General features: G+C 46.9%; 1 protein-coding gene and 1 non-coding gene across 12 annotated transcripts in view; one reads left to right on the top strand and one right to left on the bottom strand.

Annotated features, from left to right (window-relative positions):
• The window catches only part of Kat6b (lysine acetyltransferase 6B), a 192,543-nt gene extending 176,577 nt beyond the window's left edge, over positions 1 to 15,966 (bottom strand). For 2 of the 11 annotated variants that reach the window (XM_038309751.1, XM_038309759.1), the window contains exon 1: positions 15,413 to 15,966. The gene's annotated coding sequence lies outside the window, so the exon portion shown is untranslated. Of the gene's footprint in view, positions 1 to 4,503; positions 4,522 to 4,813; positions 5,082 to 5,926; positions 6,044 to 6,234; positions 6,252 to 9,728; positions 9,746 to 15,412 lie in introns of those variants that run through there. The other 9 variants (XM_038309760.1, XM_038309762.1, XM_038309754.1 and 6 more) reach the window with 8 other exon arrangements.
• Positions 204 to 311, top strand: LOC119800540. Its single transcript, XR_005283039.1, has one exon. It is a non-coding gene; the product is annotated as a U6 spliceosomal RNA (small nuclear RNA).
• Positions 15,967 to 18,115: the final 2,149 nt, after the last annotated feature.

Genomic DNA, 18,115 nt, shown 5'->3' with positions numbered 1-18,115 from the left:
AGTGCTAGAATTAAAGGCGTGTATTACCACTGCCCAGCAGAAAAAAAATAAAAATTTATAAAAATAAAAATAAAATTTTTAGAAGTAAAATACCTGGCCACAGTAACACAGATACACCTTCTGACAGCAGAGGCAGATAAATCTCTCTGAATCACAGGCCAGTGAAGGGTACACGGTGAGACCATGTCTCAAAAAATTAAATAGTGCTCACTTCGGCAGCACATATACTAAAATTGGAACGATACAGAGAAGATTAGCATGGCCCCTGCACAAGGATAACACGCAAATTTGTGGAAAAAAATTAAATAAGTAAAAACAAAAAACAAATGTCAAGAGAACTATAAATCAACTTTTGAAGTGGCGGTATATACTCACAGGAAACATACTCGGATCCTCCTGCCTCAGGTTCTGAAGCTGGAACCAGTAAGACAGTCTCTAACTCACCCACGAGCCACCTAAAGACTTCTGGCTACGCTGACATCCAAAGCTGTACTTCACGTTTATAATATGTGCCTTAGTTAGGACATGCTGGGAGCCAGGCAAGACGATCTGTCTATTCATTCCTCTAAATTGGTTGGGACTGAGAGTGTAACTCAGTGATAGAATATTTACCTAGCTTGGAAGCGGCTCCGAGACAGACGCTCACCACCACCCAAACCAAAATTAAATACATAGCAAGGAAAGAAGGAAATTCTCTTTGGTTATAAAGTTTTCAAGCCGGATGGTGGTGGTGCACACCTTTAATCCCAGCACTTGGGAGGTAGAGGCAGGCGGATCTCTGTGAGTTCAAGGCCAGCCTGGTCTACAAGATCTAGTTCCAGTACAGTCTCCAAAACTACAGCGAAATCCTGTCTCGAAAACCAAAAAAAAAAAAAAAAAGGTTTCCAAAAAGAGGCTTCAGAAATCTTATTCTACAAGTTGGTGTGACTTATTAATATTAGAAGTGGGACATGGTGATACACACTTTTAGTCCCAACACTGAGAGCACAGGCAGGCAGATCTGAGTTCAAGGTCAGCCTGGTCTTCTGAGTGAGTTCCTAGACAACCAGGACTACACGGAGAAACTTTCTCAGAAAACAAAACAGAGAAGTTAAAAAAAAAAAAACAAAAACAAAGAAGTATATGGAAGTCTGCAGTCCAGTTTCCACTTTGCTAGCTACCTAAACTGTGGGAATATTGGGGATGTTAGTAAATCAATTTATGTCTCAGGTTCTCACGTGTAAAAATGAGACTATAAGCCTGTTTTACAGAACTATTAAAAGGAATCACTGAGATAACAGATATGAAAGAAGCACGGACGGTAGCAAACCCATAGCAGGAGCACAATAAAACACTAGCTCATAAAAGGGAAAAGGGTAATACAGTCAGCTGGAGGCCTGTAAAATCTAATCTGGCTGCACTTCTGTCTATATGACCATCTTTCCTAAGAGACTAGAGAAGGCAGCACCTGGCCCTTAACTGTAGCTGCAGATGTGCAGAAATTTAAGACAGAGAACAGAAAAACGTGAAGAAAAGCAAGCATAGATTTGCAGTGGCAAGCTGGGGTCAAAGAGTGTTTTCCTCAGTTACACATCTTAGAAAGTCAGTAAAGATTTCAGGAGCTAGCATTCCACAGAAAAACAATTTGTGACCTCAGGGTGGGTAGGAAATACTCTTTAAAATAAGACACAAAGGCACTACCCATAAAGACAGGACCAATAAGTCTGACTCCATTAAAATTAAGAACTTCAGTTCATTGAAAGACATCATAGAGTGAAAAGGAAAGTCATACATTGAAAAGATATGTGACATACACACAGGAAAAAGGACTTGTATTCACCATAAATAAAGAACTTCCAGGTCAATGCAGTGGTAAAGAATAATGGTACTTGACATCAAACCTGCTAAGTTTGACTTGAGCTCCATCCCAGGGACCTATATTGTGGAAGGAGAACTGACTCCCAAAAGTGATTCTTTGACCTCCACATACATGAATCATGGTGCATAAACCCACATGCATGCATACACCTCATATGCATACAAACAAAATAAATAAATGTAAACAAATTGTCAAAGAACAACATTTAAAAAAAGGACTTCTAAGTAATAATAAAAGACTCAGTTCCCAAGTAAGAGGGGATGGAGTGGGAACTTTACAAATGGGGAAAGCCAGATACTAATACATGAAAAGCTGTTCAATCTGCTTACTACTCAAAATTTAGACTCGCTAAAATTTTAAAAGCTAAGCTGGGCAGCATGGTGCACACCTCTAATCCCAGCACTCGGGAGGCAGAGGCAGGTGGATCTCTCTATGAGTTTGAGGCCAGCCTGGTCTACAAATTGAGTTCTATGACAGCCAGAGTTATTATACAGAGAAACCTTGTCTCAAAAACCCAAGTAAGGGGAGCGGAAAAGGGGAAAGAGGGGGAACTGGGGTTAGTATGTAAAAACAAAAAACAAAAACAAATAATAATAATAACTTGTCAAACTTCCTCCACCCACCCTATTTACTTTTCATTCACATGTCTTACCTCTAACACCTGTATTCACAAGTAGTCCAATAGCCCATTAAACAAATTCACTAAACATCTACCCAGAGACCCAAATGCAGCCAAGAGTCAAAAGTTCAGCTGGCCATGTCATCTAAATTCCTCCTTTAAGTTAAAACTTTCCTTCTTTTTTTTTTTTTTTATCCCGTAACAGTTTTATTTGGGAAGGTGGGTAGAAACCAATTTGTACTTCTTTACAATTAACAATATCTTTCTCATAATCTCAAAATTCACAAGGACTTGAAATTTATTCTTTATACATAATAAGAAGAATCATGGATGACCTGTGGATTTTTTTCATAGGAAAAACAGAGATTAAGATATAAAACATTAATATCATACTTAAGAGAGTATTAATGAAAAAACTTTCCTTTATTTATTGATTTGCTCATTTAAACACAAGGTCTTACCTACCCAGGCTTGCCTCAAAAACCAAAGCTGGCCTAGAGGTTACAGGTGCCTTACCCATTCCTTCTTAAAAACAGCTCAAATCATTTTGGTACATGTGTAATTAATTTATAATAAGGAAACAAATGTTTTATTTCAGAGTTACATCAGAAAGTTTAGGATATACTAGCATGAGAGGAAGGACGTACTTTCTAAAAATACAATTTATTGAGTTCAACCCATGGTTTAGATTGCCTGTCATCCCAGCAATGGAGGGTGGAGACAGGCAGCCTCAAGAGGCTCACTGGCAGATCAGCCAGCCTAGCAAAAATGGCTAGCTTTCAGTTCAAAAAGAACCTATATGGAGACAAGAGCTAGAGGAAGGAATAGTGAGGGATAGTGAAGACACTCTATGTCCTGCCCTGTCCTCTGAATGTGAGCATACTTGCATGTACCACATGCACAAAATGTGTACGCATATCTTTACGTGTGTGTGTACACTTTTTATTAGAATACAAAAAGCTAACACTATGCCAGCACAACTATGTTCCATTTGCTACGTCTCCCTCTTGGCCATACAGTTCTGCATGTAAACTCTCTCTACCCTGAATTCCCAGTGTACTTGGCTCACGTCTGTAATTCCTTACCACTGCCCCTTTATAACCTCTACTACTCTCCCATGACAACACTCTTTCCCAACTGCAGGTATTCAACCCCTCCATGGAGAATAGAAGGTCATGAATCTGCCCTTCTGCATTTACTCTGCCAGCTCCCATCATTCCTTGAACCCTGCCAAAACCAAAGTGCTACCAAATTCAAAACTACCAAATGTCCTTGCCCAAGGTAGCAAGCCTCCAGGTCTCTTCCTAGGACACTCTGTGCTTTTCCAGTTCCTGCCGCACCTTCAAGACTTGGCTCAAGTTTACTCCAGACAACCCTAGCCTATCAAATCAGAGTTTCCAACACCTTCCTTGGCTCAGTCCATCAAATCACACCCACTCAGACCTCTTACCCAGTCCGGCCCACTTTCTTCACAGTTGCAGACTTTCCCCAATCCTCTGAATTACCTGTCCCGATAAGATGATCTTCTACTAACATATTTTTGCAAATTAAAAGCAATTCTCTCCCATACCCTCCCCAATAGCCTTTCCTGCTATCTCCACTTCATCTTTTAGAAAGCCTGCCAAACTTAACCACCCCATCCTTCTGTTTTCGTCATGTTTCATTACGAGCCAGCAAACCTCTAGCCTATCCCAACATGAGGATTCAGCCTAATTCTTCTTTCCGATCACAGCAATCGTACCTGCCTCATGAGGCAAGACCCGGCCCCCAGTCCAATACCCACTCAACAATGCTCTCTCAACTCCACATCTACCACACCCAAACTCATCCTTAGCACGTTCCCAATTAACTGCAAAGTCGCCGGTCTGCAGCACATCACCAGCCCTTCACACAGCCCTAGGTCCCCTTCCCACACCAAAACCTCGGCACTCCCTACTCGGCCGGCTTCCACACCTCCAGTTTCCCAGCCCGTCTTCTATTCTCCAATCCTGCCTACGCCCTCGTCTGACCCCTCTACCGAGCTTACCAGTTACCTCACGCACAGAAATCCCCTCCCAGCCCCCTCCTTCCCATACCTCAGCCCCGCCCTACTACGCTTTGCCCCGCCCTCCCACTAGTGAGCCCCGCCCCTTGCCCCGGAGGCTCGGCCAGGGGCGGAGCCTATTCCCCCCCGCCCCCTACCGTCACGCTCAGGGGCAGCCTGACCCCAAGCGGCCCCGCGGTGACCCTCGCGCAGAGGCCTGTGGGAGGGGCGTCGCGGGTTCCCGGCACCCCTCCGTCGGTCCCCCGCTCGCCCAGTCTCCTCCCCCTGGGAACGTGCGGGGTGGGTGACAGACCTGGCCGCGCGCCACCACCACCGCGCCTGCCGGGGGCGCTGCCGCTGCCTGCGAAAGAAGCCGCGGCTGCCGCCTGGAGGAGGTGCCGTCGACCCCGCCACCGCTGCCGCCGCCGCCAGGGGTAGGAGCTAAGCCGCCGCCATTTTGTGTCCCCCTGTTGTTGTCGTTGACATGAATCCGACATGACACTGATTACAGCCCAATGGAGTCTCATTAAACCCGAGCCGCGGCCCCGCCCCGGCGCCGTTCCATTGGACGGGACCGCGGACACTTCAGGCCAACCGTTGGCCTACAGGTCTGTCCGTCACCCGCTCACTAAGCACTCTGCCCCCCATTGGGGCAAGTTCCTGCCGGTCATCTCTCCTCCACATAGACACACCTCTCGACCCATCGCCCCCCCAACACCTCCGGCACCACCCCGGGGGCGGGTCGGCTGCCAGTACCAATCAACAGACCGCGGGGCCCGCCTCTTCCGGGCACCTATTGGTCCAGCCCTTTTTCTCTCTCGCAGACACCGCGCCACCTCTACTTCCACCTACCCGCCCCCTCTCCCTCTAGAAATGGATTGGATCTCGGCGCAGCAGAGGCGCTTGGCCTTATTGGCTGCCGACGACGCCAATCAGAAGCCTTTTTTCCTCCCCCTCCCCCACTCAACCCCAAAGCCCCTAGCCCGCAGCTAAAGTTTGTGTGAGAGCTGATCGCTGGCGGCGGCCGCAGGATTTAGGGGTGGGCGCAGGCGGGCGCGCGCGGGCGGGCACGCGAAGTTAAAATTCGAGGTTCTCAGTCGCCAGCTCCCGCGGAGGAACGCGCGGACGGGCGCGCCGCCCGGAGCGTTCCATCCCGCCCCCTCCTCCACCCTCTCTCCTGTCCGGTCCCGGGCGACTACTCGCCCGCCCCCTGGCTCGCATCCTACCCCCCACACATACCCCCTACCCTGCCAGCCCCAGGCCGGGTGCAGGCGGAACGATCTCGCTGCAACCTCCTCGCCATCCCAGGCGGAGGGGTGCAAGCCCCCTACCCGCCGGGCGTGCACCCCCGGCTCCGCACTCGCCCGTGTCTGCAAGCACGTGCACCATTCGCCGCTGCCTCTGGCCACCCTGGTCCCCGGCTAACCTCGCCCGCAGACCGGCCAATCGCTTGCTGCCCTTTGTTGCTGCAGCCCGGGTCTCCCCGCTGCCTTCCTCAGCCTCCGCCTCGTCCTTTGCCAGCCGCCCGGGTCCGCAGCGCCGCGCTCCCCCCGCCCGGGACCCACCGCCGCCGCCTCCTTCTCCGCCTCCTCCTCCTCGGCTCCGGGCTGCGGCGCACAGAGCCCGAGGCAGCGCCGCCCAGCCCCGCTCCCCCCGCGCCGCCCGCTAGCCCGCTTGGCCCGGCCGGGGGCGCAGCCCGGACCCCGCCCGCCCCAGTCTCCGCCCCAGGGGTACCTGCCTCCGCCCCGGGGGGCTCCGCTCACCGCCCTCGGGGGAGGGCGGGGATGCCGGTGTCCTCGAGAGGATGGGGACGCCTGGGCCGTTTTGGGGCGGGGAGTGTGTCCGCCAGGTCTGGGACTGAGGTGCGGTCTTCTCAAACGCGCCCCCCTCCCGCCTCCGAGGGCCCCAAACTTCGTCCTTCTCCAGGGCTTCGTACCCTCGGGCGACCGCGGCAGTTTTGGGGTGGGGATGCCTCAGGAGCTGTGTCTACCCTGATCGGGAGGAAGAGGGAGCAGTGACATTCAGCGACTGCGGACAGGCATCCTCGGGTGGGAGTGGGGATGTCAGGCTCCGGCTGGAGAGGGAAGCTGCCCCTCAGGATGCCCTCTCCCGGCCTGAGAGGGGCTGGCGAGCTCGGAGCTGCGTTCTGGGTGCTTCTGAACTGTGCAGCTGGATGGCAGGGGGTTGGGCGGGGTGGGGGGGGGGAGATCGCTGGGGGGGGGGCCTTCCCCCGTCTCTACCCTGCGCTGCAAGGAAGGCTGATGGTGAAGTTCGGTTTTCCAGGCTTCCCCTGGGCCCCCGGAGTTCCTGAGGCCCATACGAGGGAGGCTCTGACCGCCCAAGCAAGACTACTCTAAAACTGCCCACATGCCTTCAGCGCCCTCGAACTCTGAAGAAAACGTCCCTGGCTCTTCCCAGAGTTGGCTGGGATGCTGGCAAGGGATACTTGAGAGTATGAGAAAGGTAGGCTTGAGAAAGGGTTCCTAAAGAGTTTGAACACTGTTCCCCTTCCCAGGCCACTGGGGGAAACTGGAACCTATAGCCCTGAGAAAGTCAAGTTTCCCACGTGGTGGCCTAGTTGGAAAAGCCACCTGTTGCCTGAAGTTCTGTCCTTGAATCAGTATGTTCTTGGGGACCATGGTGATGATGTCAAGGAGTAGGAATTCCAGTTTCTCTGCCCTTACTGACTCACATCTTCATGCCACTGACAACTACAGCAGCAGTGCCTTCAACTCCCAATTAGAAAATACTCAAGAACTACCTCCATAGGTACTTCTTATCTCCGCTCTTATCTCAGACGTGCAGGCAGCCCTGTCACAGGCAGGCCTTAATGCACAAAGTCAGCTCTGGTGGGTGAGCTTCCCCTGCTTCAGTGCTTCTCACCAGCAAGGTGAGAAAGAAGCCAAGACAAAGGGCACAGAGTTGAGTAAAAGAAAAAAAAGGGAGGAGAGGGGAGAAGAGTTATAACACTACACTCAGAACTGTCACCAGTTCCATTATAAACTTCTTTTATAGGTGTTTTATTACTTGGTTGTTAGTTTTTAAAACATAAACCTCTTTAAATTAAATCTGGGTGCTCTCAGGCTCAGCCCAAGGAAACAAAACACAAAGTAAGTTCAGCCGCTGATTGGGTTGGCTATTTTTGAGTTACATTACTGATAAAGCAAACCCTTGGTTGGGTTTTTTAAGTTGCTCCCTGTCTGTTTCATTGGGGATCTTCAATAATTTGCTCAAGGAAAGTTTTTTTTTTTTTTTTTTTTTTACAAACCATTAGTTTACAACTCAGTCTAGTTCATTTAGATTATTTCAAAATGAAAGCATTTATCAGGTGTGCTTTTTTTTAAGATAATACAACTGTTGGGAATTTTATTCTCCAAGAAATTACAAAGTAAATTTTAAGGATGCTGGTAGAGTCTTTAGTCTTTCTGTTTTGCTTTGTTGTTTTTCTAATAGTCTGTCCAGATGCACTTTTTTTTAAAAAACTTACATCTTGGTCCCTTGGGATGACATTTATTTACTTTTTGAAAGAGGACAAGGTCTTGCTCTGTAGAACAGTTGGCCTCAACCTCACAGCAGTCCTCCTACCCAGTCTCCCAAGTGATAGAATTACAAATAGTGAATCCCCACACCCGTCCTCTCTGACTGCATTTTATCTGAAGCAATAAAATAAACCATGTCTTTAAAACAAGGTTTAAAATTCTGAATCTCTGTGCTCAAATCAAGTATGTTCAAAGATGAAACTAAAACCAGGAAAAGTTCACATCTGAGAAGCCGCCATTCCGGCTGCCACCCAAAGACAAGCCCTAAGGCTGAGAGCTGTCCCAGTGCAGGGATGGAATGCAGGGCCTTGGGCTCAGTGTTCACAGCATTTTCAGAGCATCACAGTAAACAGTCTTAAAGAAATGGGCTGGGGGAGGCAGAGGCAGGAAGATCTCTGCAAGTGCTAGGACAGCCAAGGCTATACAAGAAACCCTGCCTCAAAAAAAAAAAAAGAAGAAGAAAATGGGCTGGGGCCCTCATCAATAGAGAATGTGCTCAAGCCTCAGTCACTCCAAGAACAAGAGAGACAGGGTGAAAAATAGGTCAATGTTTGCATAGATTTGTGCTGCTTCAGAAGCTAGCAAACTCAGGAAAACAAATATATTTTAATTTTTGTTCCTAAAAAACCCCACCAACGGGTGTGGCAGGGAAAGGGAACACAGCTTTCCCGCTGATACTCCCCTGGAGGGTTACTTGTCCTTTGACAAATCTGCCTCTTCAGATAAGTGGGACTGAGAGGATAACAAGACACAGCCAGAGATACTTAATGCTTACTCTTAAACCTCTTTCTTATCTGTGGTATCTCAAGTTTCTGCTGAGTGAAATAGCTCAATTAAGAAGTTAACATAGGAACAGCTAGAATTGAAAAACAAGTGTAGTATAAATTCTGCAAGGCACGGGGCTTTAAGATTATGGACCAATCAACTTATCTTACCTGTCCCCCACCACCCTAAAACAGATACCCTCTGCCAGATCTATTGACAGCTATTTGTGCTATTCAGTGCAGTCTACAGATCAGTGGAATCAGAATGATCTGGGCTGCTTCCCAGATAGCATCCTTGGCTCAATCCAAGTTCTGATTTAGTAGCTCTGGAATGGGCTCCCAAATTTACAGTGTTAGCTCAAGGCTTGTCTTGAAATTTTCAGGTCTTTGAGAACTGCTAGCGTAGGCTGAATTTTTCCCCCTCAACAGAAATTATTCCATGAATGTCTTAGCCAGAATTAGGACTCGGATGATTCCACAGTGTGACCCATTTGTCCTTGAGCCTTAACAAGAAAATGCAGAGTAGGTGGGGAGGAGCCTAAGAGAACCACGAGTTTTTTATCTTTGGGATTTGTTTACTTGCTCTGAGTCGAGTCAGAAAGCTAAAAGAGAAGTACCACTGTCCACAGTCACCCGGAAGTAGAGGGAACCGGATGAGGAAGCAGCAGGTAAAGAGCCCTGAACTTATTTGTCCATGCCCAGTCCATGATGATGGGATCCCTGGGCTTGCTGACCACCATCCTAGCTCCTGGTCCAGTAAGAGTGATAGAAAAACCACTCAGCATCCTCCTCTGGCCTCCGAGGGCACATAAGGGTACTGCAACCACATATCTGCATACATCACACATTTGTGCCACACTGATACCACACATAGAATCATACAAAAAAGAAAGAACTAGAGAGTCATTCTCCATTCCTTCTTTACCTTCAGTAACACCTCAAAAGCCATGGGCTCTACAAGGTGAGCCACAAGTCGACCTAATTCAGTTTAGATTGGGCTCCTGAGTAATGGATACAGGTCATTCCGTCCACAGCGCTGACCTGCTAAGAGGAGAATAAACTTTGCTGCATCAAACTAAACAGATAATGAAGTTTATCTAATACAGCAGGTAGTATTGTTAAAACATACCCCTAAATACAAGGCCTTCCAAAACAACATTTTTTGGATACAGGGTTTGTCTGTGTAGCAGAATCCTGGATATCCTGGAACCCACTTTGTAAACTAGGCTGTCCTCAAACTCACAGACATCCACCTTCCTTTCTCCAAGTGCTGGGATTAAAGTTGTGTACCATCTCCCAGGTCACGAATACTTTTTTTTTCTTTTTCTTTTTTTTTGGGGGGGGGGTTGTTCTGTTTTGATACAGGGTTTTGTATAGCTTTTGGAGCCTGTCCTAGAACTCCCTCTGTAGACCAGGCTGGCCCCACGAAATCACAGAGATTTACCTCCGCCTCCTGAGTGCTGGGATTAAAGGTGTGTGCCACCACAGCCTAGCCACAAATACTTTTCTTAAAGATACCTTTTTATCCTGCCATCTACCATGTGAGGAAGCTGCATTCAATGTTATCTTGATCTCAGACTTTCCATCACCTAGAAACCAAACGACTTAAATTTTTGGTCCTTACAAAGTATAGTACCAGATTTTATTTTTGCTTTGACAGATGTTCTTGCTACATATCCCAGGCTGGTCTCAAGCCAGCCTCAGCCTTCTAGGTATGCCAATACATCCAGTTTAATCCTGAGCATTTTTTCATAGCACCACAAAATGAACTATTACAGAAACTAGCTTACTAACTTCAAAATAATTTGTTTTCTCATCATTGTAAATGGAGCTTTTGGAAATGTGGATGTTGCTTGGGAATAGGACTGCATCTCAAGGGAAAGGGAAAGAAATTCTGCTTTGATCTGTTCAAAACTCTTTTGGCAGCTTCTCGGTCTAGTCTTGGAGCTCTAAGAAATGGCTAATGACCTAGGAACTGATTTACACCATGGCTAACAGAAGCACAATTTATTCTTGTCAATTAAAGGAGTTAGGGGAATGACGTTGGCATGGTGTTGTGCAATTCTGTGGCTCCACTCAAAACCTCGGAGGATAAACAGTGTGAGAACTTGTGCTGCTGAAGTGGACTCCAGGAGCACATTTGCTGAACATGGCTTTAAAGTGTCTGGTGTAACAATGTTGTTAATAATAGCTAACACTCACAGAGTACTTACAAAGCTAAGTGATTTCCCTGAATTGGCTCATTTGATCCTCACAACAATCTAGTTTAAATACTGCTATTAGCCCCTGTTTTACAGACAAGGAAACTCTGACCCTGAGGTGCTGAGTACTTGGTGGGAGGTCAGTATTTCCAGGCAGGCTCTTCATCAGTACATTCTGCTTGCTCCCCACCCCACCCCCACCCAAGAGGCTGAACTACAACCAGGCCTGAAGCCATTCCTCCATAGGGGTGGCCTTCCCTGGATGTTTAGGAATCCAGGCCCACACTGCTAGAGCAGCATTATTGACAGATATATGATCTCACATGCTATCCCATCCATCAGTGGAAGAGGAAGCTGGCACCAGGAAAACACAAACATGGGAGGCCAGGGAGGGTGAGGTGACACTAAGGAGAAGGGGAAGGAGTCCTGACACTGGATGAAAAAGAAGCTGTTACTGGCAGTGACCAAGAAGAGAACTCTCATAGGCCAGGCCATGGACAGGCCTGGAGACAGACAGACACACAAATGCATGCGCATATACCAACTGCAAAGACTTTCTTTGGCCACTATCGTTTCTTTGTACTACTTTCTTTGGCCAACAAAAGCTTTGTGCTTAATTAATCTAACAATTATTTCACATAGAGGGTGGCATGAGCAATGACAGGACTGCTGTACCCTGGGCAGTGGCAGCTGCTGAAGTAGGGACTCCTCCGAGTCATAAGCAAAATAACTTGCCTGCCATGTACCCTCCCCTGTCATCCATTGCCATCCCCAGCCACCAAGCAGCCCATGCTCTGTGCCTTTATTGTTCTCTATCCCACAGTGCCAGCTAAGTCACTCAGCTGTCACAATGAGGCCTTGAGCAGCAGGATACAAAATAACTCCTGGGAGACCTCCCTGAGCCCTGAAGGCTGAAGGCCGTTTTTCTGCTGCCCAAAGAGCACCAGCTGAATCTCCCAAGTTGCTAAATTAGCAGGACTGTTGTTTTCTTTTAATTTTTGTGGGAATTCAAGAATAGGTGGTGGATGTCTTGGCAGCATGTGAATGAGACCCTTACTGAAAGAATTCACCTAGCTAAAGGGCGGCTGTCAAGCACACAAAACTCAAGCAGTTTTTGCTGAAACCTCTTGCTCACCCTCCCAGGCAACAAACAATCAGCCTTCCTTCCCAGGATTCTTCACCAAGCAAAGGCCTGCAAGAGGAAACAGGGAAGGCAAGGCCAAAGGTTCTACAAACTGATAGGCTTGCTTCTGGCAAGGGTTCTAGCTGGCAGAAGGGTTGCTCCAAGGATGATGACCCTAGACCTTTGTTACTCTTGCAGAAGGAATACAAAAATGTAGTGTGGCTTTAGTTTAAACATCACTTTCAAACCTCCTTGATGCTTTGTACAGCACAACCAGGGCTCTCAAGGGCAGTATGCCAGGTGAAAAGCTGGGAGCGTCAGCCCTATTCAGGGTTTCACTGCTAACTTTGTCTTTCTGAGACAAGCTATGAGCTGAAGACTGTCAAGTGTTTGTTTTTGAGACAGGGTTTCATACAGCCCAGGCAAGCCATGTGTAACTCCTGAGCCTGCCTTACTCTAGGTACAGTTTGCACGCCATACACGCCGGGCAAGGGCCTGGAGATGGAAAGAACACTCAAGAGACCCATGTCATTCGAAAGGAGATCAGCCGAATGCCGATTATTCAAATTTAGGAAAAACCTTAAATACCTAGCTGCAGTACAATGGAATAGCCCCCAGGCAGGTGGGAAATTACCACGCCCAAGGTGGAGTAAACAATGCCCTATAGCTAATCACCGGGCGGGGCACAGGCAGCACAGGAACAAACAGGAAACCTGGCAGGCCAGAAACTGTCCTCAAAATGAACCCCAAGAACAGGGGTAGACCCATGAGCCCTACAGCCATGAACTTGGTATGTTGCTTAGGATAACCACGATCGTCCTGTCTCAATCTTCCAATTGCTGGGATTACAGATATATGCCTGTTTGTGTGTGTGTGTGTGTGTGTGTGTGTGTGTGTGCACTCAGGAGCTCAAGAATACTTACTTATGCATGCCACCATGGCAAGTAGGGGGTCAGAGAACAATGCAGGACTTGATTTTTGCCTACCATTTGGGTCCTAAGAATCCAACTGGGATCATCAGGCTTGGAGGGTGGCAAGCATCTTTACTTGCTGAGCCATCTGGCTAGCCCATATGTTACTTTTTTTTTTTTAGCAGTATTTCAGTTTTTGATTTTTCATGTAAAGCTCAGGTATGGTTGAGCACAACTGTAGTCTCGGCTGCTGGGAGGCTGGGACAAGACTTGAGTATAGAAGTTCAAGGCCAGTCAGGGTAACTACAACAGTGAGAACCTGTCCCTCTCAAAATCAATAAATTCAGTTGAGCACAAAGTACAACATGAACAATTCTCAAAAGTAGTAATAGTTAATACACATACAGAGTGTTTGGAATCACTAGGTATTGAATACGTAGTAATCATAAATGGGAGTCCTTTCTAGATTAATAAAATAAAAATGTCAATCCTTTTAAAAACTATATTGCCAGAAATGAGTATAATTGAATTACAAATACTCTATCAGTATGTTTTTTTAAATGTCTTTTGATGGGGACTGGAGAGATGGCTCAGTGAGTGCATTGGCTGCTCTTCCACAGGACCCACATCGCAACCCACACCAGTTCCAGGGCTCCTGACACCCTCATACAGACATACTTGCAGGCAAAACACCAATGAACACAAAATAAAAATAAATTATATATTTAAAAATGTATTTTGCAGAGAAACCCTATCTCGAAAAACAAAACAAGAAAGTATTTTGATAGAGTCCCACTATAAAGCCTATGCTGCTCTTGAACTCACCGCCTCTCTGCTGCTGCTGCTATATATACACCTGCACCACCCACCTGACTATATATACACCTGCACCACCCACCTGACTATATATACACCTGCACCACCCACCTGACTATATATACACCTGCACCATCCACCTGACTATATATACACCTGCACCACCCACCTGACTGACAGTTTTACACCTTTACTGTTGTGGTCAGTCCATCCTGCATGGAGGTGGATCCAGTACTTCCTTCAGAAGATGGAGGCTAGCCAGTCTCAAGGGCTTCCTCTGTGCAATCAGCCTTTGGTTCTTGGCCACCAGGAAAGAGATGTCCCATCAAAATTCAATTTGCATTTCTTTGACTAAGAGTCCAGGTCTTCCTTTTCATATGTTTAAAAGCCATCTTTATTTCCTTTTCATTGAACTCTGTACTTAAGTACCCTTGGCCTTTATTCCTAATGTTTTTGTTTTGTTTTAACATAACTGAGTCCTGTAGTGGACAAATATGTAAATGTTTTTTTTTCTATTTATCATTGGTCTTCTAACTTTATCTTTTTAATTTGCCATTAATTTTTCATTTGTTTGGCTTTTTTGTTTTGCTTTGATTTTTCAAGACAGGGTTTTCCTGTGTAGCCCTGATGGTCCTGGAACTCGCTCTGTAGACCAGGCTGGCCTGGCCTTGAATTTTACCTGCCTCTGCCTCCTGAGTGCCGGGATTAAAGGCATGCGCCACCATTGCTCAATCGCCTTTAGGGTTTTTTTTTTTTTTTTTAAATCAAGGAAAAAGGTATGGTGGCTCATGACTATAATAGCACTTATGAAGTAAAAGTAGGAAGGTCAAGAGGGCAAGGTCAGGGACTGGAAAAATGACACACAGTTAATCCATATTGCATCTGCAGAAGACCAAGAATTTGGTACCCAGAACCCCCCCCCCCACCCCCATGGCTCAAGGAGCTCCAGGCCATCTGACATCACTGACCTGCTAGAGCGCCTGCACACACATGTACATACTCATCCACATATACACAGAGATATAGTTACTTTAAAGATACAAATAAACGCAAAATCATGTCAAGGTTGACTAACAAGTTTGAAGTCAGCCTGGGCAGTGTAAGACCTTGTCCCCCCCAAAAAAAATTAAGAAAGAAAATAAATATTAAGTTAAAAATACATACTGCCTGGGTGCTCTGTAACTGCCATTTCTGTTGCTATGACACACTGCACTGTTGATATCCATTGATTCACCATTCCCTCTGGGCTCCTGGAAGGCCAGGGCCGTGATTACCCAGTTCACTACCTGAACCCTATGTAGGCAGTGAAGAGATAGATCCCTCTCTCTCTGCTTCAGTGGCAGACACTGGTTGCACTCCTCAGCTAGCTGCATCGTAAGGAGAACACTTGCTGGGACTCTACCCGCTTTGTTTAACAGGGACAAAATGAAGAGAATTTTCAAGGCCTTACCCCAGCTCAGGTCAGCAGCCTTGGCAGTCAAGGGTTCGCCCCAGCCTCTGTCCACAAATTTACATCCCAGTCCCGGACCCAGTGCTGTCCCTGCAGGGTCACACTCACCGAGTTCCAGCGTCCCCTGGTCCAGAGCAGCTCCAAAGCCTCTTGTCTTCCCAGGGGACTTGGGAGGAAAATGAAGGTTCTTTTCTGACAGGAAAGAACAGGGCGGTCCAGACTGTATTATGCAAATGATTAATCCAGGGCCCCTTGGAGGAGTCCCCAGCTACACCCGCAGGAACCAAGTAAGAAAAGAAAAGAAAAGAAAAGGTGGAGAGGACTCCCAGGGTCATCAGCAGCTGGAACACTGGTGCAGGCCCATTGAATGCCTGTGCTTCTCCCCACCCTATGCCACCCTACGCTGTCTGACTCTCCAAAGCGGCCTGCTGACCCACCTCCTATGTTGTCCCTTTCTACCCCCACTCCCATTCCCCATGCCCTAACCCTTGCTTGTAAGCTACCTGAAGCATGTATATTGCTCACTGGCCTTGGGCAAATTTGGGCAGAAGTACAAAGTGAACTTTGTTACCTCAGACTGATTTCATTTTGGCACTTGGCCATAGGTGTCATCATCTAAGACACACATTCTAAAAGCTAAGAACATCAATGTGTCTCACTCAGGATTTCCAAAAGCAAGAGACACAGGTATGGGACGAGGAGGGTTGTATTCAGGCGGTGACTACTGCTTTTCTTCAATGGCTAGCCGTCTCCCCAGAGTCTGAGGGAGTGAGTCAGTCTAACCTGTCACTCAGTCAAGGAAGCTGCTTTATGAGTTTTAGGCTGCAGGGAGACCCTGACTCAAAAAACAAAACCAAACAAAACAAAAAGGCCTTTTCAACTTTCTATCAAAAGAATGCTTGTGATATATAGGACATAGGGCAATCGCAAAAGCACTTAAAGGAGCACCTACACACACCTTAACAAGACTGCCACTGCCCCGTGTTGTGCCGCAGTCCCTTTATCACCCACCGTACGTGTACTTATCTTTGTAATGAACTGACTGAGAGCAACTGGAAGACTGTACCCCAATAGGTCCATCCTCCACTACCATTAGGGGAGTTCACCCCCAATAGGCTCATCTTCCACCACCATTAGGGAAGTTTTTGGTTTTGGTTTTTTGAGACAGGGTTTCTCTGTTTAACAGTCCTAGCTGTCCTGGAACTAACTCAGCTGACCAGTCCTTGAACTCACAGAGATTTGCCGCTTCAGCACACTAGGATTAAAGGCATGTACCACTACCTGGCAGAGCCATCCTCCTAAATGATCATACAATTTTTAAATTCAGAAAACTTAACATTTTTAAATTGCTGTCATCTAACCTGGAATTCATAGTCAAACATCACTAATTGCCCCAATTATAGCTTTCTCTTTGACAGGGGTAACCCTAGATCTGCTGTTGCATTTGGTTATCTTAATCTCTAGATCTCTAGTAGCTCAGCAGGGGCCTCTCTCTCTCTCTCTTTCTCTCTCTCTCTCTCTCTCTCTCTCTCTCTCGCGAAGAAGCTCTCTCTATCTTCCTCCCTCTCGCACTAACACCCTACATCCCTCCCGCACTCCCCCCTCCCTCCCTCCCTCCCTCCCTCCCTCTCTCACTCATCCACTCCATCTCTCTCTCCTCTCTCTCTCTCTCTCTCTCTCTCTCTCTCTCTCTGCCTTTCCCTAGGACTTTGACATTTGTAACGACCTTCACACCCTGATTTGCAGGATTTCCTTTCTTTTGGATCTGCCCAGTGTTGACTTAGATAAGGCTTAGGTTATTTAGGTTTTGTTGTTTCTTCCTGTGACCCCAGGGTCAACTAAGACCCTGGACTCTCACTCCTTCTCTCCCTCCCTATTTGCTTGCACTTGTTTTTGTTCTGTCTCCTTTTAATAAGTTACTTTTGTCATTAATTATGAAAAAGTACTTGTTCCAGCCAGGAGGTGGTGGTACACATCTTTAATTCCAGCACTCAGGAGGCAGAGGCAGACAGATCTCTGAATTCAAGGCCAGCCTGGTCTACAGAGCAGTTCCAGGACATTCAGGGCTACACAGAGAAACCCTGTCTCAGAAAAAAGAAAGAGAGAGAGATATGTTCCATAAAATTTACCATTTTCATATTTTGTTTGTTTTGAGAAAGGATCTCACTATATAGCTCTGGCTATCTGATACTCACTATGTAGACCAGGCTGGCCTTAAACTCACAGAGATTCTCCTGCCTCTTCCTCCCAAGTAATGGAATTAAAGGCATGTGCTACCATCCCCAACTAGGTGGGTTTTTAAATATAACTTTATTTACAATTGATATTGCTTAAGAAGATATGATTTTCTAATTCAAAAGTGGGGATGTGTTAGCATTAGAGACAAGATGCTATGGAAAAACTAGTCCCACTATATGGAGGGCATGGAGAGCAGACGGGGGGGGGGGGCGGGTCTCAAATCAGTCTTTTTATTTTCTTTTTCAAGATTTATTTTCTGTACATGGTGCTCTATCTGCATATACATCTATATACCAGAAGAGGGCACCAGTTCCTATTATAGATAGCTGTGAACTACCATGTGGGAGCTGAGAATTGAACTCAGGTCCTCTGAGAATTGAACTCAGGTCCTCTGGAAAAGACGCCAATGCTCTTAACCACTAAACTATCTCTCCAGTCCTCAAATCAGCCTTACCATCTACAAAATAGTATCTACCTCATATTGTGTGTATGTCTGTCTGTCTGTGTCTACGTGTGTGTGCGCGCGCACGCGTGCGTGTGCACGTATCTGTTTGTGTGTGTGTATGTGTTTTG

This window comes from Arvicola amphibius, chromosome 13, assembly GCF_903992535.2.
Source record: "Arvicola amphibius chromosome 13, mArvAmp1.2, whole genome shotgun sequence".
NCBI lineage: Eukaryota > Metazoa > Chordata > Mammalia > Rodentia > Cricetidae > Arvicola > Arvicola amphibius.
The sequence above is the reverse complement of the archived record's forward strand: the minus strand, read 5'-3'. Positions and strand labels throughout refer to the sequence as shown.